Genomic DNA, 22,345 nt, shown 5'->3' on the forward strand with positions numbered 1-22,345 from the left:
AGCAGCAGCGCTAACTGGATTAAAACACTGACCGTTCGTGGTGAAGGTGATGGCTTTAAGTGACGTTATAAACGAACAAAAGACGTCTGGGAACCAATAAAGGGTGCTGTTACATGCGAATTGACGTTATAGGCGATGCTGTTGTAGCCGAACTACAATGTACGTATAAGATAGGAATTCTGCCGGGACCAAGCGAAATGTGACGTAATAGGCGAATTGACGTTATAAACGAAGCCGTTATAGGCGAATTCTACTGTAGTTCAATTTCTTTGCTATTCCAAGGCTTTCACTTAGACTTAGGTAAATTTTCTTGTTTGAAAAATGCAAAATATTTAGCCTAAATGCAAAAATGGGAAAAAAGCGAACAATTTTGCAGAATCGTCCGTGCAATTTTAACTTGGGAAATTAAGCTAAATGTGCTATAAGGTACCTGTTGCAATCAAGAACAAAGATATTTAAATGCTGCTTCATCATGTAAAAGTGAAATACAGGAATTCTATGAAACAAACTTTAAATTTATAAATATCCACAGTCTTCAAACTTTTACATAAAAGAGATGCAACAATTTACTATTGCTTACAAGTGTAACATAAATCAATATCAATCAGTTATTTAGTTTTGCATAACCTATGATCAATAAGTTTGTTGATGATTCTGGACGGAAAAATAACTCGATGGATTGATTGTTGCTTCGAGGAATTTATTTCTGTGCTAAAATCAACCAACCTACTGAACTGGCAGTTTTAATACGGTAGTGGGCATTTTTTGAATAGGCTATATCTTTGTCTCTGACAAATTTTGTTTATTGATTGATGCAGTAGTAATTGCCAATCTGTATTCTGTATGTTAACTTATTTTCCTGCAAATACCCAATACTGCAGTAGAAATGATGCAGGACCAGGAACGAGTCATATGCTGGACAGGAAAAATTGGTTTGCCTGCTTCAAGACCACAAATGCTTCTTGCAGTCGTTTTAGTGTTGTGTATTGTAACATTGTGTATGTTGAATATTGAGTTGCAAGGTAAGTTAATTGGTTTTGAATTTTTATCCCCATCTAACAAAGCCTCTGATAGGTGATTCCTGATAGTTTCGTATACTTGTAGAGGCTTTGAACCACTGATGCAGGGCCAGTTACCAAGATTGATAGTGAAGCTTCCGATTGTTGTTGCTGGAATGCTGGGGAACAATTCCATCCACTAGGACTAAGTGCTGCTGAATGGAGAGCAGTCCTGAAATGCATTGCTCAAGCAAATACCTTGATAGCCGAACCAGTGCCACTTGGTCTTGAGTTGAACGCTTAACCACTGAGATAATGGAGTGGATAATCTTAGTCAAAATGCATCAGTTAATTGCAAATGTGTGTTAGCTAAATTTGCTAATCAGTAAAAGTTGCTTTGGATGAACAAAGATTAAAGGAGATGAACAAAGATTTAATTAGCCAGTACAAGTTAGTTTGAATTGAACTGTAGAAGTATCTAAAGTTAAAAATTTGTGCTACCGTACTTAAATTATTTGCAATAATTTATTCAATTGTAATTTGAAGAATTAATTTCTATATGGAGTTAATTTCTACTTTAAAGCAAGCTGGATATCAATATCAGATCTTAATCTGTTTCTCGGCAGCCGATTTGTAGCAAGAATTGACAGCGGCTGCCGAGAAACATATTGTTGATTGGATGGTCTGAATGGCTAGCGTGGAAGCTATACCGTTATAGTTAGCGAATCGCAACTGCTCGCTGTACTAGTGAGTGCTCAGCCTTGTGCTGATAGCCGGGAAGAACGCCCCTTTCTTCACAATCAGATCTTAATCATTAAGTTTTTTTGTTCACTGGCATTGCAGTGCATCAGTAAATACATACAAATGTAGAAAAATTTAGTGCTTAATAGCCTGTTTAATTATACAGTTGTTTATTATAAGCCACCCTCATAGTACAAATCTCACAAAAGTACAACAAAATTAACTGTTGATACCTGCTACATACTGATTACTGATACATACCAAACCTCTTGAGCAACAAAAATTTTATCAAAATATCAAATGCAGAAATATCTTTGGTTAATATACGGTAACTAAAAATATCAAGAACTTCAATTTTCAAGAGTTTCTCTGAGATTACTGTGAATGCTTTTATACAGCATTTAAAGTAAGTCACTCAAGAACAACAAAACAATAAGCAGTTTTGTTTTGTGCATTTGAAACTGTGTTACAAAAATATGCATTGCTATGGCAGTATGGCACCTAAATCAAAATACAAGAAAATTTAACCAAAAAAAAAATGTATAACAAAAGCAGTTCTAGTGTCCATCCACTACAAAAACTAGTTATTTAAGAATATATTAAAACATAACAAAACATAAATCAACAGTTAAGGAAAATTATTCGGAAACCAGCTTACAACTTTATTGCAGACAAAGCTTTGTTCATCATAATAGTATACTGTCGATAGTATAAAACTACCTGCAAAACTTATGCACTTGAAATAATTACAACTGAGTATGGAAAAACTACAAAACTGTTTTATTTTTCCCTGCAAATTAAAACTCAGACACTAAAATGGAGCTTTGATGTTGCAAGAACTGATTTTTGTAACTGTTTTAGAAGATAAGGTTGCAAAAAATAAAAACTGATAAATGGTTTCAGGAATCTGGAAAGCTACATTTGGTATCTCTTCTGATTAAAAGAGTTAGTTTGAAAGTGTGTGTAAGCTACTTGTTTTAAGATATTCAATTGGCTATGGGTTTATGAGATAAGGTTTTATTAGTGTTTTATCATGTTTTTAATTAAATTGTAGCCTACGTGTTGGTAGATAATGACTTATATATTTTCATTGGTTTCTTTAACTGCAGATGTGAAACAGCGCCAAGCACATATGCTTCACTTGATGAACAAAAGGATGCAGACTTTAGCCCCCAAAACCAGAACCCTTGAAAGCAAAATTCAACCAAATAAAACTAAATTGGGTAGGATTTTAAATTGAATAACAATAAATTTACTTTAAATGCGTTTCTCTAAATTATAAATAATTAATGTTACTCTGCTGTATTCTCATATGCTATCAATAGCATGCTTTCTGTTTGTATGAGCCCATCAGCATGATATCCATAATCTACTAATGAGATTTTATTAGAAAAGTAAAATCATAACAGTTCTCATGCAAAGATACAAAACAGATGCTATTTTAAGATTTGAATACTTTTTGCTAAAACCTGCGTGTACTGGATCTTTCCTAATGTAGTCTTTAATCATAATAAGACAAAGCTTGAAACATGTCTTAAATTGAATCAATAACATGCAGAGAAAGTGCATAAGCCTACTTGATGTCACACGAAAGAGAAGCGAAACTTACGTTGGTTTTGAATGATTGGTAAAACAAAATATTGTAGAACTTCTGTTTAGCGAGTAGCCGAGTACTTTGCATCAGAATTATTACACTTTTGCGTCTGTATCTAAAAGAAAAAAATCTCACTAGCGGAGATCGCTCTGATAGGTCTTTTACTACAGGAAAGCACACAATTGGTAGGGTACAGCACCCTCTATTCTCTATTGCACATTTCATAAGGCTACCTCTACCAACAGCCGTAACGTTCATCTGATGAATGCAAAACATAGGCCTGCGAGTCAGGGTTGGTTGATTTAAATCAAACAATAAAAATCAAAAAAATCAAATGATTTTTTATTTGCTAAAATAAAAATAAATACATCAACAAACGTTTCACTGCTTCTCTGTAATACAAAAGTTATATTTAAATACTTAAGGCTATGCATGTTTTGAAAGGCAACTTAGTTTACTTGGCAGTTCACAAACAGTGTTGTTCACTAAACATAGTTTTTGAGCGAGTTTTTTCCGCTTTTGGTCTGGTTCAATCAGAAGTTCGAAATCGATTGGGCACTGCAAAAGCTGGCGAGCTTGTATTTATGTACAAACTTCTCAATGCAAAATAAACTGCAATTTTGTGTCATCTGAACTTTTATTGTTTTGGTATGGTACGTCGGTAACATAATTATATTACACAGTTAAACTTTCTTTGCAAAAAGTCTGGTTGTAGGCTATGCATCAGTTGAGCAAAAAAGCAAAGTGATGTGTGCTCAAACGTAAGGAAAGATCTTAGTGTAGTGAGATGACAGTCTGAGACGTACCTCAATCTCGATATCGTCGTTAATAAGCTGAACTATCGTAAGTCCAAATTTTTCAAAATTGCATTTTTGATTGATTTGGTATTTTTATAGACTACAGTTTATTTTGTTAAAGCATCGTAACTGTATCTACTTTAGTTTTGATGATACAGAACGATGAACTACCGCAAACGGGAGTTACGATAGTTTTGCAAAAAAAAATTAATAAAATGGGACTTACGATACTCTGCTCTGAAAGTTATTTTACACGTTTCACGTTAACACTCCCTTTCCTTTTAGTTAATTTTTCTTTCAATCGGTTTTTGCATGTGATGGTTAAGGCTTAGTTATATTTCTTTCTATTTCGCATAGGCTACAACAATTTTGCTGTATTATTGTAACTACATTTCGTCAAATTTTTTTTTTGTTAAACTATCTTATGTCCATATTCATTTTTCTAACGTTCAATTTTTGCAAAAAAGAATTATCTTTTTTTTCTACAACAAAGCTCCATGAAAAGCAATGTTTAGTTTTTATGTTTTTTCGTTAGAAAACTTTTAGAAAGATCAAACAATGTACAGCAAACACAGCGTAAACTTTAAAATTCAATTTTCTCAAAACTGTATTTTTGGAGTTACGATAGTTCAGCTTATTAGCGACGATATGCACATTATGATTTAGTATAAAGCAACATATCACACCTACTTAAAAATATGTGCAATAGACAGGCTAGCCTACAATATGATGATGAAAATGATTAAACACTTGCAAAGCAAAGCCTTTCAATCAATCAAGGCGTTAAAAATAATTCTGCTATCTTACTAAAATGATCTCTTCCCCCAAGTAGACTTGACGCTTTTTTATATAAAAAAAATCTGATTTAAATCAAAAAAATCCGATTTAAATCAAAAAAATCCGATTTTTTTGATTTTATTAAAAAAATCATGATTTTTTCCAACCCTGCTGCGAGTTGTTGTTGCTTCACTGACACTTCGCACACCATGGCAAATTGGCAGTGTGCAATGTGCATCCTCACAGCCAATAAAAGGCAATAGCCTATAAGTTTCTGAAATTGAGCTCAAAGGCAAGTGAAATGTTAATTAAAAAAACTTATTGAGAATGGTAAATAAGAGATGCGAAAACAATTACCTTTTTCGTAAAATAACATAAAACTTTGAAGAATTACCTTATAATCATTCAGAGTTACCGTAGTTATTAAAGAAATGTTATTATATTCTGACAGACTCTCATTGAGATGCATAAAGTACTAGCCGAAGTATCTCATTGGTGCAGCGATAATTTGTATTACGTAAAGTTAATTTAGTACTGCTGCTTAGTGGATGTGTGGTTTCAAACCTAACATTTTTCATTTAAACTTGGTTTGATTTATCGAATCTTTATCCTCGGACTGGGAAAGCTTCTTACAGAGCTTAATCTTGGCACTTTGTGACTTTCGCATACTGTACTTGTAGAATGTAGAAGCTTTGAATCACTGACGCAGGCCAGGTCACCGAGATTGACAGAGTGAAGTTTCCGATTGTTGAAGTATTGTTGCCGGAGAATTATTCCATCCATTAGATGCCGCTGAATGGAGAGGAGAGCAGTCATTAACGTGCGTTGCTCAAGTGCACACCCCGAGAGTCGAACAAGCGCCGCTTGATGCTGAAATTTCTTCGTTCCAGAAGTCACGCGCTAACCAACGGAGCAATCGGGGCAGATTGAAGGAAGTCAGTGATTTGTATTCGTTTTAAATTTTTTTCATGCTATACGAGTAAGCCAAACAGATGTTTGAAGACGCACATCAAGTACTTCTACAGTATTCTAAAACAGTGATTTTTTTCCGGTGTTTCGCGGAACACTGTAAGATGTTTCACTGTAAGATTGGAACACTGTAAGATTGAATCTGGCAGTTTAGATTACTTTGTTTAAACCACTGACGCAGATCAGCGAGAATAGAGTAAAGTCGCTTAAATGTTGTTACCTATATTGCTCAATATCCCACTTGATACCATTGGATAGACAGCTGTCAGCCTATTTTATTTGTGTTGCTCAAGTGCACGCCATGTCCATGACAGTTAAACCACCATAGCTTGATCATGCACTCATGCAGTTCTTTCGTTTACAAAGATAATATAGTATAATATTAATAATAATAATATATGATAATATGCCAATATAGTAGCCAGAAAATAGTTGATCAGATGTAATACTAATATTTAGTCAATGCAGTGACGTTTGTGTGAAAAATAACAGCCTCTTTTTAGATTTAAAGCCAGTTGTGACAAAGTTTGAGTGCACCATTCCGTCATTTGAAGGGTATCCAGCATGTACGTCAAAGATAAAGGTATCATAACCAGAAACATCAACTTTTGACAACTTTGCGTTTTTAAAAGTATTATACTTTCCAATTAAGAATAGAATGAAAAGACTTAGTATTGCCCACAAGTTTTGTCTTTATAATTTTTACTGCAGTCTTGTTAAGTTTAAATTCCTGTGTTGTGTAGCAAGTGGCAACGGTTGATTTCTTTATTGTTTTTTTTTTCAAAATAGTGGATGGAAAAGAGATGGAGGGCAGAATCTTGCTATGCTGATTGGGGTGTTGATGGATCACAATGTTCTATTGTTAGATATTTGAGTGAAATTGAGCGTTGGTGTCCACCTGTGGTTTATCATAATTACTCTGATAGCGACTTCTTGAGAAACAAGCACGTCTCCCACAATGTACTGTACATGGTTTTGTACTAACTGCTATACTTGAAGTGTGCAAATATGTCGATTAAAGAGCTGATTTTCAGTTTGTGTTGAATTATATTCGTGAGATTGTAGCCTACTTAGCTGTGTAGTTTAATTTCTCTGAACTGTTGGTGTTTTTGTTTGTTTTTTTCTTCAATGACATCTCAAGTAGAACAAGATAAACAATGCATCAAATAGAACATTTAACTATTTTAACCCGGTTATTTTGAATGCCATTAGCAGTTGGTGGATTGCTGCAGTTCAAGTCTGAAGGAATAGTAGAACCAACTTCAGCTTCGGCCATTCTTGGTGTGTGTAAGATGAAACAATTGCTGATTATTTGGTCTGGGGTTTGTTCTTACACCTAGTTTTACATTTCTTTTCACCAGATAAGCATTCAAGATGATTTTGAGCCTTTATACAAAAAGTTCAAACATGGCATCTATTTCAAATGGATCCAACAAAGAATTGAACTTATGAAAAAGAAGTGGGTTAATGCCAGCAAAGCACTCACAGAAGAGCCCTATTACAACAAAACTTTTCACAAAAAAAGAGTAAGTGCTGTGGCCTACTTTGTAGGCCTATTTATCTATTCCAGTCATTGTTGTTTTGGGGAGTGTTACATAATTTTGTGTAAAAAGGTCTTTTTCCGTTTGGTTTGTTCAGTTTCTTTTTTAGTTCACTTGTGCACAACGTTTGTAGTTGCTCAAACAGCCTCGTGAACTGTCGTGGAAGTGTAGGATTTATTTCAATCTTTCAGTAATTTTTACGTTGTTGTAATTGTAATATAGACCTAGTAGTAGTATGTGACGAGCGCAGAAAATAATCTAAACTGAATTTTTCACGAGGATCTTTTAGATGAAAAAAATCAAAGATTATATTTTAAAATGATAAATAATTTAGCTGAATAAATCTTACACCCAAAACAAATACACTAAAAGAGTCGTCATCGCAAAGTCGTGTTTCCGCCAGGAAACCTTCCTGGTTTCCCTTCGTTAATGACATTTTCAAAGTGTGTTATCACGCTAATGAGATGTGAAACCACTTGTGTTACATTGGGTTTCATTTTTAAGGAATTTTGTTCAAAAAATGCTTTCTTCTCAGAATTTCATTGCTAAAGTATATTTTTTGCCCATCAAACGTCTCTATAACTGGGCTTTATTTTTCTAAGTCGGCCTTTCTAACTCAACTCACTCCTAAGTTGTTGGGACATGAAATTAATAACATTTAATTGTTTATTCTTAAGATTCTTTTGCACCTCAGTTTGCTAGCGGATGATAATAATCATTGGAAGATTGCTGATATGGCGTTTAAAGGAGGTCCATTGGGAGAACTAGTTCAGTGGTCAGATATAATTGCATCTCTCTACGTTCTTGGCCATGAAATTACTTTAACTGTTTCAACTGTGGATTTACGACAGTAGGTATTTTGAGATATTTTTTGTACATTACTTATGTTTGTAAATTGTAATTAGTGTTTGGTTGTAGCCTACTGATACTTTCCGTATGGGCTCCAACAAATTTTTGTTGAATTTTGATTATGTGCGTATTGAATGTATCAACAGAAGTAACCATAAATTAACAATTAAAAGAAAACATAGGCTAAATTCCACTGCAGATAGTAGAATTTTCTTCAATTGGTGATTAATTACAAGAACATTTAAGCTATTTGTTGCATTACTTTATCAAGTATAAGCTTTCAACTCGTTTGTCTAAATAGTGACAATTGATCTCGCAAAGTTTATTAGGTTACTTAATGGTATGTTTACATTAAAAGAAGTTACAATTTCGTTAAATCGTCCTTATCCTATTTGAATAAGCACCTTTTAGTGATCTCAACAGGATGGAAACAGTCGTAAAGGTTTTTAGAGACTAGTAACTGCATTTGATGTAATACGCTTTGTTTGGCTTTTTTGCTTGGCATTGAGCACTTTTTGTAGTACAGTATTGATGGATTGATTGAATCTTTATCCTCGGACTGGGAAAGCTTCTTGCAGAGCTTAATCCTGGCAGTTTTGCATAAATACTTGTAGAGGCATCTGACGCAGGGCCAGTCACTGAGATTGACAGAGTGAAGTTTGCGATTGTCTAAGTCTTGTTGCCGAGGAATTATTCCATCCATTAGATGCCGCTGATTGGACAGCAGTCCTTAACGTGCGTTGCTCAAGCGCACACCCCGAGAGTCGAACCGCCGCTTGATCTTGAAGCTTCTTCGTCCCAGAAGTCACGCGCTAACCAACTCAGCTATCCAACTGTATTAATAGTATTTATTGTTCAATTAAATTTTTATGTTTAATAAATAAATTACATGTGCTTCACCTTTGATTTACATCTGCGTTTAAATGATTTATTGCTGTACGAGTGTACGGTCATAACGAAGTTCTTTAATTTGATGCTGACTACCTACCTAGCCTCGACAAGTGAATTATAAGCCAGGCAATGTAGCCTTGGTGAATATGTTTACGATACTGTGATTGTGTTACAGGGAACTTCAAAGCTTTTTTAATTCCATGACAAGTTTCAATTGTCCGGTCCGAAACAGGCCATTTGATCTAATCTATACCGACATTCGAGGAATGAAAATTCTGAGAAGTCTATCAGCTAGCAAACTTCACTTGATAAAGTAAATTAACCGATACATCTAAAATGCAAAAATTTAATAGTTAAAATGTCGAAACTTATTTTTCTACAGTTTTTTTGTTTTTTTAAAAAAAAACCTAATATGAAAAATTGTGATCCGTCCATTTTATACAGGTGCATGCTGCGTGTTGTGGATAGCTTTGGCACCGAGCCGGCTTACAATAATGTTCGTTATGCAATACGAAGGAAATTAGCCGGAACCTGGGGGAGATGGGAACTTAACACTAAGCAGTTCTACACAATGTTTCGTAAGTTTTAAACCAATTCTACATGTGCTGATGAAATATTTCGTTTCGAAATGTGCATCTACGACTCCACCCGACATGCATTTATAAGCAAACAGTAAGCTATCTAAGTGTAGGTTTCCCGAATAGTGAGGATGGACGGTGATTTAAGCAATGAGTTCTGTCTTGCGGACACAGGAACTCTTGCTCTGTATTTTAACAATCATTTTTCTTTCAATTTGCAGCTCATACTCCAGATAACAGCTTTATTGGATTTGTAATTGACAAAATGGATGAATCTGAAATCACAAAAGTAGTTGTGAAACAACACCTAGCTGTTGTTTATGGAAAAGATGAAAATTTTTGGAAAGAAAGTATAATTATAAAATACCTTAAAAACTGATAATTTTGTATAGCCTATAATTTATTTTCTTTTATAATTTTCTATAATAAAGAACAATAGAAAGAGCAAGAGCGTTTTATTAAAACCTCTATCCTAGCAGTCAACAACTAAGGGTGACCGGTATATACCACGACGAAAATTAAAGTTTTACAAACATTATAGAAGTGAATGTTCCAGAATTTAAACATACAATTAATCAGATGAAGCACCCTGCGAAGACAACATCACCTTTAATATTATGAAAGATGCAGAAGAAACAATTTCACCACTTTTTGCCCGCCTGTTCACCGAATACATTAAAAAAAATCAAATTCCACCCCGCTGGCAAAATTCTATCATCACACTTTTACATAAAAAAGATCAAGAAAACTTCAAAAACTATCGTTCGATTAGTTTACAAGCTTTTTATCAGTGGGATAGGAGGGGAGTTAAGTTTAATGTCAACTTTAGTCTTGATTTTAGGATACAACAGTATACTCTAAGACCTCTGGCATAATTATTTTTTTTAATTTTTATCCAACAACTCCCCCACCTTAAAATTTACTTTTCGCGTGGATTTGCCTTGTATTGACGTCATTTTTTGTTTATGGCATTTAGCCTAAAGTTCAAATATTGTTAGCTACTGCACCAAAAAGGTTGCAACTGCACCAAAACGGTTGCTACTGTACTAAAACAAAAAACTGTTGAAAGGATTCGAAATCAAACAAAATACGAGATATTGTGATAACTATAGTCAAGGGCAGGTCATATAGAAAGACATCAGGACAACAAATGGGCTAACAAATCAACAACTTGGACACTCTGGAAAAAACGCAAGCGAGGAAAGCCAAAACTGAGACGGAGAAACGAGATTGACAAAGAATATGGAATAAAAACTGGTACATACAAACACGAGATCGACGATAGGCAAGAAAAGAGGAGGGCCTTCGCTCAGCAGTGGACTACCACAGGCTGAATAATGATAATGATCATTTCTTTGGTAAAAACTGAGAACGTATTTTTAAAACGATTTAATATCAACCATTAAGACGCGTTATTAATTATAATGGTGATGTTCGCACTTTGTTTTCGAAAGTGGCCAAGCAAATTTAAAGCTGTGTGGTTGGTGTGCATGGGGGCAAAGATGACTGGGTAGTAGGGTGGGTCGAAATTTGGACTTTTTCTCCGATTTCATTGCTACAAACTTTTTTTCTTGCGAATAGTCATAAAACGACATTCCTGAAAATTTGAGCTTGATCGGACATCCTCTTCATTTCTAAACATCGCGATTTATAAAGGTACCTGAAGCGATTTTTTCGAGGCTAGAAAATGCATTGTTTTTAATAGGAAGTTGTTTTCACGAGATTTGAAAACGTCATAACTTACTTAATTCTTATTGTAAAAAGATGATTTATGCGTCAACAGATTCAATATAATTAGGAGAATCCAATTCATTGTGTACTGACTCCGAAAAATGATGACGTCAGCAATGACGTCATTAAACAGTAATTTGCAAATAACGACAAAACTGATAATCCTACATGCTTCATCTCTAAGTTATTTGATAATGAATTGATGTACTTTCTAAACATAAACATCATACTGGTGATTGATGACGTCATATACATTATTAAATTACATTTCACTATGATAACTTCTGGAAAATATTGCGTGTTTCTGATAATGGATCGTTATCAATTAGTTATGATTCGCTTGATTTTAAATAACAATATTGCTCTTTAAAGATTTGTTCCACACTGCCTTTCCGGGTGTGCAAAATAGGCATTCTTTTTAACATATTTCAACGCAATGTCTCGAATTTTATCAGGCAAAAGTGAACAGCACTGCAATGATTTAAGGATATGCTTTGGTCTATTTTTGTACAATGGTTCACATTTTATATTGAACCAACATGAGGCATATTGAATGACTATATGCGCAACAATTATTTTCTAGTTTTCTGCAATGTCACTTGGCAATTTATGATCACTGATGTATAGTTTGTAGCAACGTGAAGCGAAAGTTGGCCACCACGAATGATTTAACGGACCAATCTTTTCGTACATTAGTTTAGATGAAATATAACCATTCCTAATGGCATTGGTAATCTCGTACAGATACCTTTGATCAGTCGATAGATCTTTTACTATGTGCTCCGGTAGCAAACGATTTCCTGGCCCCATATTCACAGGCACAAATAAAGGGTTGACTTCTTCAAATTCAACTCTACTTAGAAGCTTCCCTATTGGCCCTTTAAATGGTCTGTCACCACTGGTAGGTCCATCTAATGTAGCGAAGACGTGTCGAAGGGGTAACTCATTGGCTGCGACTGTGCAACATGCATAGCCTATAAACCAACTCACCACGATGACCTATAAACCAACTCACACGAAGGGCGGAAGGCGTTGTTCCAGTCCAGTTATCACACCTGATTTAAATCCAGTGTTTACATTCACGTAATCACACCCAACTACTTTGACACAATGCACCATATTATATTTTTTGATACAGTCCATGAGAGCAGTTGTAATATCTTCAGCTGTTCCTGATATTGGACTGACAACAGTTAAATACTGATTTCCAGGTTTCTGAACAACACTGTAGTGTTCTTCGCAAACAAAAATCTTGCCACCTGTTCTTGATGCTATCTTAACAGTTTCATCTTAATAAATTGGATGACGTCATCAATTACGTCATCAAGTACCAGCATGATGTTTATGTTTGGAAAGTACATCAATTCATTATCAAATAACTTAGAGATGAAGCATGTAGGATTATCAGTTTTATCGCTATTTTCAAATTACTGTTTAATGACGTCATTGATGACGTCATCATTTTTCGGAGTCAGTACACAATGAATTGGATTCTCCTAATTATATTGAATCTGTTGACGTATAAATCATCTTTTTACAATAAGAATTAAGTAAGTTATGACGTTTTCAAATCTCGTGAAAACTACTCCCTATTAAAAACAATGCATTTTTAAGCCTCGAAAAAATCGCTTCAGGTACCTTTATAAATCGCGATTTTTAGAAATGAAGAGGATGTCCGATCAAGCTCAAATTTTCAGGAATGTCGTTTTATGACTATTCGCAAGAAAAAAAGTTTGTAGCAATGAAATCGGAGAAAAAGTCCAAATTTCGACCCACCCTACTGGGTAGCCAATCTGTGCTGTAATGCTCTGTTGCATCATAGACAATAGACATATGCTATACTCACCAATAGAACGAACAATAGTATGATATTCGTGATCGGTGGGTTTCGACGAGCTCTTTCATACTGTACGTAGTTTTAGTTCAGAATCTTTTATTATTTTTTTAACTGATCATACTAGTAAATAGTTTCAAGTAAATTGTTTCTGTAGCTACTATGCTGTAGGTGGAGACTGAGGCAGGGTTCTTCTTCTTGCGCTTGAGACCGCCGCAGATCACGTTATTCTACTAGGCGCAAGAATAACTGTATTGATTGATTGTGAGAATTTTTATCATTGTAGGCTACTGAGAAAGCTTCTATTAAAGCTCAATCAGCTGGTGGTTTCACATATTTGTAGAGACTTTGAACTACTGACGCAGCCCTGGTCACCGACATTGACAGCATGAAGTTTCCACTTGATAAAGTGTTTTTAACATGATGGCTTTTAAGAAATTTTATCACCGCGGTCAGTAGTAATAAACCGTTCGCAAAGGATAAACACAAAACATCAATGTTCTAACTTTTCCCAATCTCTTTCTGGGTTGTTCGAGCTACATCTTCACTAGCACATTTTTTGTGAATAATGTGTTATTTTTTTAATATGGGCATTCTTGTCTGATGCAAATAATAACATGTAGCCTACGTGAATTCATTTTAGAACACGCTTGAAAGCAAAGTTGCTTTATTTTGTGCAGGGCAAAAAAGATTATTTAAATGCAATACAAGATCTCATTCCTTTGCATGCGACTGTCAACATCGTCAATGCTTCCAAAATACCAGATTACATTGTCAACCACGGTGTTTTGGCAGCGAACAAATACCATGACCTGCTTCGGTCTGCAAAGGTGTGTTTTGTAACTCTTATTTTTTTCTATCGACCATAATTTAAATAATGTTAGGTTACAGTACCGGTACAAAAAAAAAAAAACACAATTAGAAAAGTTTCAAATTTGTGTATTTTTATTATCAATTATAATTTGGAGTGTCTTGTGATTTTGATATTATTATCAATAACAATTCGGCCTTGTTAGCATTAATTTTCATGTTAAATTCTTTATCAACTGAATTAACATTGTCCAACCTTTGTGAAGATTTTTCTGCAATTCAGCTAACATTCTGCAGTATCATCAGCACACCGTAACATTTTATGTTTAAACCGCCAACTTTTATCCCATTTATATTTCACCAATGCGTTGAAAAATCGTTTCCTAATATAAATTAAAAAGACCTTGAGAAAGTACAAGTTCTTGGTGGACTCCACGCTGGATGTTAATTCTCCAAACAGCCACTTTATCTTGCCCAGATCTGGTCAAATCCGTACTCGATCTGGTGAAGACCTGGACCAGATAAAGTGTCTCTGTAGGGCCATTATTAGAAAAATATTTTCCATGCGAAAATGCTTTTTAATTTCACTGGGCCTGCGAAGGTTAGACTAATATCTTGCTTGTCCAAATTAACCCTATATGTGTAGTGCATTTTAAGTTTTTCTCAGTGTATAGTAAAATACTGTGATTGCCCGACTAGCACACATCCAAAATTCAACCGGCCACCTGGAAATTTCCGGTGGGCTAATCCGCCCTTGCCGAGACCAGGTCCGTATAAGGCGTCAGTCAAGTGTTGGACGGGTGTGGTGACACACGACCTATACCCCCATTCAAACAAACATATATTTCAGATATTTGTTGGCTTGGGATTTCCTTATGAGGGCCCCGCACCATTAGAAGCAATGGCAAGCGGAGCAGTTTTTCTCAATCCTGTGTTTGAAAACAGCTCTCCAATGGAACAAGATGCGAAGACTTTTTTCCGTGTACGGTTACTTTCTGTTTATCATTAATAAACCTGTCAATTCTTGGTACACTCGACTGCCAAGAAACATATGTTTTTGAAAAAGTCTTGATGGCTAGCGTGGAGGCTACACCGGTAAGGTAAGGCGAAACGCAATGCTCGCTGTTCAAAAGAGAGTTCGCTCTTGCGCTGACGCCAGGTAGATCGCTCCTAAACAAACTAGATTTTCACAAAGTATTGTAACTTTGATGAAGCAAAATTTATGTGGACGACACGTTGCTGATATGCCATAGAACTTAGTGACTGCTCTTTACAAAGGCACATTGTAATGTCTGATATGAAGTCTCCCTTTTCAGACGAAGCCAACTAGCAGAAGACTTACGTCACAGAACTCTTACGCTCAAGACTTTGTCGGCAAGTATTACTTTTTCTCAAAATTGTTGAGACGTGGAAACTTTTAGTGCTATGTGAAAAATGTTTGAAAATTAAGTGTAATACTTACTCGTGATCAAAGTTATTCTCTCTTAGATTAACTGTTTTACAATAGATTGAGTTTCGCTTTTGGCAACATGATCGTTGTTTACTTCACAAATGTAGATGCAAACGGTTGGCTGGTTTGCAAACCGCTACTACCACAGAGAACCCGCAGCATCACACTAAAACAGGTTATTTCTATCTAATTTTGCGAAGCTAACTTGTGGTTAATTGCTTGTTTTTCTTGTGATATTTAAACTGAGATTGTGATGTCACATACATCACTGTCTATCGCCACGTGTTCCATCACACCTTTTAAGAGGTACTGCTTTTGTAGGGCCTCCCCTCTCCAGAACGGTTCATTTGGACAACGTTGAGGAAGTACGACATGTGGTGAATGAAATTCTTTCCGAACCACGGGTAAGCGATACACGTTACAAAATTACCACGTGGGCTAACACACAACCGGTGTATTTTCAATTTGTGCAATGCTCATTGTTAGCTTACCCTTACAACTAACACGATTATTTCTTCACCTTTTCAGGTAGCCGGTTACATACCTTACGAATTCACTGCTTTGGGCATGCTGGAAAGAATCTTTTTCTTCGTGGAGAATCAGGAATTTTGCTTCAAAAGCGAGCCATGGCCTCCGTTGACAGCGTTACAGGTTTGGAACAACGTCATAAAAGTAGTAACAATAATTTCTGCATTTCCTGCTGCATTAAATGCAATTCATTGCTACAATATAACAATATCGTTGTCGTGTGAGCCTCTGGGGCCGAGGGTCTATCCTGTTACCACACCGGATTCACGATGTTTCCGGACTAGGCTGGAAAGCTTTTATAGAGCATCCAATCTTTGGTTTCATCATCCAAGACGCGCGGTCCTGTCACTCCATTAGGTGACTTAAAGATGGTACAGTCGTTGATGATGTGGTCTGCGGTCTGTTCCCAGCACCACGTTAAAAAAAAGGAAGAGGTCATTCCCCATTGGTGCATGGTTGACCATAAAAGCCCGACGCCTGTACGCAGACGGTTGAGGCGCACCCATGCCTGTCTTTGTAGTATCAGGCCAGTGGGACGATGTGTTGTGTAGGCATAGAAGATGAACGAATGGAGATCTGGTAGTGCTTTGACTTTTGTTGAGAGTTCCATCTATAGTCCGCCAAATTAAGCGCAGATATGTTTTGTCCATCAGCTTCGTTGAGCAGAAGTTGAGCGACTGGCACGAATGGGTGTCTTGATTTTCGTCGACGGGTTGCTCGCTTGGGGAGCAAAGATCTTGAAATGAATAAGATGGTTGGGATCCAATGCCCGTCGACCGAGAGACAGAGTGACTTCTTCGCGACGAAGCTCACCAGGTTGGATGCCAACTAGAATGGGAAGATGGTCCAATGATGTAGGACGCAAGCACCCAGTCACTGTGCGCAAAGCACTGTTGATGGCAGTGTCGATGTTGTGGCAGGGAGCACTGCGGCACCAAACAGTAGGCTACTCTGCTGAGGAATAGATAAGAGCTAGGGCAGTTATATGCAAAGTGTCAGCCCTCGTTCCCCAACTGGAGCCTGCCAAGCGTTTGATGAGCGCAGTGCGCGATGTCAGTTTCTTGTGCAGTGACACCAAATCGTTTCGCTGCGTGAGCGATCTGTCTAATACCACCGACGATAGATGCGTGGGTCCTCTGGTGGCTTGTGAGGCTTAGGAATCACAATCAATAAAGCTCTTCTTGGTGTGCTTAACATGGCGAGACAAAAAAACTACTGAATGGATTCGAAATCATACAAAATTATGGGATATTGTGATAACTATCAAAACACTAAAACGGTCATGAGCAGGTCATATAGTTAGACATCAGGACAACAGAAAAGAAAGATCTTGTCAGGACATGGATTTGAGACACCCAATATATGGCCAAACTCCAGCACACAGTTGATTGAAGTCAAGAAAAAGTTCCCTTGCTTCAGTTGTCCCATTGGGTCAAGATGTAGTTGCCGCCAATATGTGGGTCCAACTATGGTAGGAAGAGCTGGCAGCCGGGCTGACACCGCCCAATATGGAGCTTTCTTTCACAGAAAGTCTTCCTCCCGGAAATCGTGAACCCTGGAAGTATTGGCGATGCCTCAACCGCTGGTATTGGAAGATGTAAAACGTTGATGCGACATTGGGGATATTCTTTGGGAGGCACAAGTTGTAAATGTGGGCAGGAGCAAACAATGCAACATCTCCTCGAATGCTCTGCACAGGACTTAGCCGAGTTCAACGATAGACCAACAGCTTGCGTGATGCTCTGGGCTACGGCTCTGTCACACAATGAAGAAGAAGATCAGGACAACAGATGGACTAACAAATTAACAACTTGGACACCCTGGAAAAACAAACAAACAAGGAAAGCCAAAAATGAGATGGAGAGACGAGATAGACAAAGAATGTGGAACAACACACTGGTGCATAAAACACACGATTGACTGAATTGGCAAGAAAATGTGAAGGCTTTCATTCAGCACTGGGCTACCACAGGCTGAATATGATGATGATGATGAAAGCTCTTCTCCGGATTTTTGAGATTGTGAGGTAGTGCAAGCAGGAAGAAAGGAATCTACGTAGCCAGGACGTGAGGGCAGGGCCAGCATGGATCACAAACTCAGGACAGATCTTATCGGGCCCTGAAGACTTGTGTGGGTTCACTAGGCGGAAGGTAGTGGTGAACTCCTCTGAGGTGAAATCTTTGGATATTGTTTCATCTAGTTGTGCTTTTACTCGCCACAGGGCAGACACTTCCTTTGCGACAAGGCGAGATGCTCTATCCTGCACTAGCTGAGAAGCGATGGCTTCTGTAGAAACGGGCACTGGCAAAGGGAGTTTGCTAAGCGCCCAGTGAGGTTGTTGGAGCGTCCCTCGAAGCTGTTGAAGAACACTTTACGATACGTTCAATCAGCTTGTTTAACTGAGTTTCCCTATCCTGTTCTAGCAGCCTTGACATCATCACCAAATTTTCTTCATGCTTTGTTTTGTTTTCTGACTTGGGATTAAAAATAGATTTTTACACCACCAAATTATTGCACAAAGTCGCAACCATCCGGATGGCATCCAACATTGCACTAAACTGCAGAAATCTAAAAAGTGTTATTTTTTTTGAGAAGGCTCCTTTCCTGCAGATAATGACGCAAGCAAAAATTTAGCAAGGCGCGAGCACGCAACAAACTATGCCTAGAGCAGCCCAACGAGCAGATTTGACGCAGCGCTTAAAGGGATACTAAAGGAAAAACCTGACTTGGCGATTTTCCACGTTCTTTCTGTTTAACATGCTACCATAAAACGATTTTCAATAAAATTTTGCCCCATTGCGGTCTCACCACCATTGCGCGCGTGCTTTTGTCAGAGCTTTCAAAACTAGATTGGGCTTGAGCAGCGAAGCGTGCGACTGTACAGTCTGCATCACTAGAGACTAGCAATCAGCTGATCTCGCAATAATTGTTACTGCGGGCGATTTGACTGTAGGCTATGTATGTATGTACATCAAAACATCAGACAGTTTGCTCAAAACATCAGATGTGGTAACGTGGCTTTTGTTATTGCTGTCTTTTGTGACGTATTCTCGAGCAGTGTTTGCACTTTTGGTTATTTTGAAAAAAAAAAGAAAATAAATGAAACATTGAACTTTGGGCCTTGCCAGCGCCATTGAAAACATTTTGTTTTTCGGTAATTTTTCTTGAAATGTATTCTTGAATGTTCAGTTTACGCATTTTAATGCTTAATTCCCGTTTGAAATTTTCATTTCGTAGGCCTTTAAGGCAAATGAGCCTCCGGAACAATTGTTAATGTTGCTCCATGTTTTGCGGCTTGAGTGTGAGAAGTCGATGGTTTGGATGACTTCGTTCCATTGCTCAAGCTTCTTTGCATCCAGCCGCTCAAGTAATCTGGTGGCGGCGGATAATACATTTAGGTTTCATGAGCTCCTCAAAAAATATCTGTTGTAATGATAACAGCAAATTAATACAGTTTCTAACTTTCTAAAAACTTTTACAACCTGTTTCACCTTGATTGGGATAATTGTTTTATCCTTGAAAACTAGAGCTGGTGGGAAACAGTTGATTGCATTTTTGGATTCAGAGTCCCAAATATGCCCCAAACTAGGTCTAACTTTCCAGGCACCAAGTTACAGTGTATGTTCGGAATGGCCCGTTTCGGCGAGTTTCCTATTCGGCGACAGCCTTTTTCGGCGAGTTCCCTATTCGGCGATTTTTTGAAAATCCAACGACACCTTCTGTTTATTTAGAGAATTTTGTATTTTATTTCACAATATCGTTTCTTTTGCATTCTGACAAAGAAAAATAATTTAAAATGAAATTTAGCGAAAATGTTTGAACTATTAAATTAAAATGTTTGCTCACATAAAATTGACTACGTCATCCACCTTCTTTGCGTCATGTTTATGTCATTCGTCATGTCATTCATTTTTTAAATAAGCTATTTGTTGATTTTATATGATATTTCAAATATATTTTACATCAAAACAACCTTTTTCACAAAAAGATGCTCTAACTCAAAACAGTCAAAGAATTTTTGATGTCAACAAAACTTTTGAATGTAATGTAAAGGCAATTATATCGTTTTAACGTCGCCAGACGTTGAAATCGTGTACAAAAGGGAACTTTTGCTGACCAGGTATAGGTTGTACCTGAGAAACATTTACAAAAGCCATTCGATTTGTTCAAAGAACCCAATTAGCCTAACAGTTCGTATTTACATTGATTCAATGTCTGAATATTGAATAATATTCAATCGTTGGATTTACAGAAGGCGTCGTTGGATTTTCAAAAAATCGCCGAATAGTGAACTCGCCGAAAAAGGCTGTCGCCGAATAGTAGCAGACCCGTGTATGTTGGCTTATATAGGATTTATGCCACAGCAGTGGTGACACTCTGAAGTATACTTTCAACTAACATAGCTAGTTACGATTGTCATTAGTCGAAATTGCCATTTTTTGCAGATTGTTGCGGCAAATGGGTCACTTACATGCATCGACGCATGTCTGAACAAGGGTCTCATTTGTGAAAGAGAGTTTTTTCCTCAAATAAACAAACGCTCGACTTTTATCACTTTAGACGTAAAGTGTGACACCATCGAAACCCCAGTGGGACAGTTTGAAGAAATTGATTACCCGTCGTATGATGGAAATAGGTAAGATCTCAAGACGTTATTGGGCATAGGCTAATCCTTTCGTAAAAAGTTTAAAATCTGCTTGTCTTCAATCGCTATTGGTAACTAGCCTGTAGACTACACGTGGCTTTATAGTTGTGATTGAAATCCGCGCAGTCTTTGCTGTACAATAGCTCGTGTGGTATATTGAACAAGGTACCTGCATCACACTGTAAACTTAGTATAAAGTATATTTTAATAACCTATAACTATAGGCCTACCTGATTATTTGAAGTAGCAAAACGTGAAGTAGTTTTATTAGAAGTGCGAAGAATTAAAAAAGGCATCTTGACATTACATAGTACAACTGGCAAATTCATTAAATAAATTTTTGTATAACTTTTGTAACCATCGACCCGAAAAACGTATTAATCACTAACAGCCTCAGGCCTGGTTCGGTTGTATTTGCTCAAGTAGTGGTTTGCCAGACAGCCACTTTATCTGGTCCAGATCTTTACCAGATCGGGTACGGATCTGACCAGTGACCATATCTAGACCAGATAAAGTGACTGTCTGGGTTGCCTGTTTGTTTGAAAATCATTCGGCCAGTTTACTTTTTATTTTAGGTGTTATCTTCAAGGCAACCATGAACTGTTTAGTTGTACTGGTCGATATACGAATACCGTCAGAGTTTGTCCATGTAGAGACGCCGTGAAAGGACAAGTTGCTTTGTGCAAAGATTGCTATGTCACATCATGAAGGATTGCAATACGCTTCTCCATTTCTGAATGAATGATATAATTTTAGAACTCTGACTCTTCCACTTTGAGCCTTATGCCTGGAAATTGAATACTTAGGGGGCAAGAAAGCTAATCTCTGAAACCACCTTCAAGCATGTCATGAAGTGTCTTGTTAACGTACACTTACGTACGGACTTTTTTAAGTGGATGTGACGGACAATTTTCCTCAACGAAACTTTTGCCCCCCACTAGATTTGTTAAGTTACTTTAACCTGGAGTTTATAAAAAATGTTTTATTGATGACATATCGTGAAAGATGGCTTCTGACAACTGAATTATTGGATGATCTACTTCGCGTTTATTCCGACAGGCGTATTTTATACCTATAATTCACTCACCGTGGGGTGTGGCAAAATGTAGGTGGTGGAAGATGGTTAAAAACGTGATGAACTAAGTTATTGACTATACCATGTTATTGATTGATAATGTAAAGTATAAATTGCATACGGTAAATACCAGCAATTATCATGCCTTTTCGTTACTACTTGAACTTTTCGTTATGTAGCCTACTTTGCGAGGCGAAATTGTACTTTTTTTTCACTTAGACCTGTCATGTCGCTGTAGAGAATAGCCGACAACAGCTTTTTTTGTTCTAGTGATAAGTTTAACGGTCTTACGTTGTGCGTTTTGTTGCAGATATTGCGATCATTTTTCTTTTGTTAATACATTTAAGCAATATAACCGTCTTTGTTCATAAGCTGCTGACAACTGATATTGAGTGTGCTTCTTAAAAACATGTAGCCTAATACTTTTATTACACTTAGGCCCGTTCTTCATAATACGCACCAACCACTAACTGTTTATCAAAAGCACTTGATACTCAAGCGCCTGGTTGGCTTCAGCTGGGGAGCGAGGGCTGACAC

General features: G+C 37.0%; 1 pseudogene across 1 annotated transcript; it reads left to right on the forward strand.

Annotated features, from left to right (window-relative positions):
- The first annotated feature begins 826 nt into the window (after positions 1 to 826).
- On the forward strand, positions 827 to 22,162 carry LOC145778700 (alpha-1,6-mannosylglycoprotein 6-beta-N-acetylglucosaminyltransferase A-like; annotated as a pseudogene). Its single transcript, XR_014290457.1, has 16 exons — positions 827 to 1,022; positions 2,849 to 2,962; positions 6,380 to 6,459; positions 6,666 to 6,836; positions 7,238 to 7,402; positions 8,095 to 8,267; positions 9,333 to 9,470; positions 9,602 to 9,735; positions 9,957 to 10,085; positions 13,981 to 14,130; positions 14,961 to 15,092; positions 15,427 to 15,484; positions 15,882 to 15,964; positions 16,089 to 16,211; positions 20,534 to 20,724; positions 21,309 to 22,162. The product of XR_014290457.1 is annotated as an alpha-1,6-mannosylglycoprotein 6-beta-N-acetylglucosaminyltransferase A-like (transcript).
- Positions 22,163 to 22,345: the final 183 nt, after the last annotated feature.

The sequence above is a fragment of the Aplidium turbinatum genome, chromosome 10 (assembly GCF_918807975.1).
Source record: "Aplidium turbinatum chromosome 10, kaAplTurb1.1, whole genome shotgun sequence".
In the NCBI taxonomy this organism is placed as follows: Eukaryota; Metazoa; Chordata; class Ascidiacea; order Aplousobranchia; family Polyclinidae; genus Aplidium; species Aplidium turbinatum.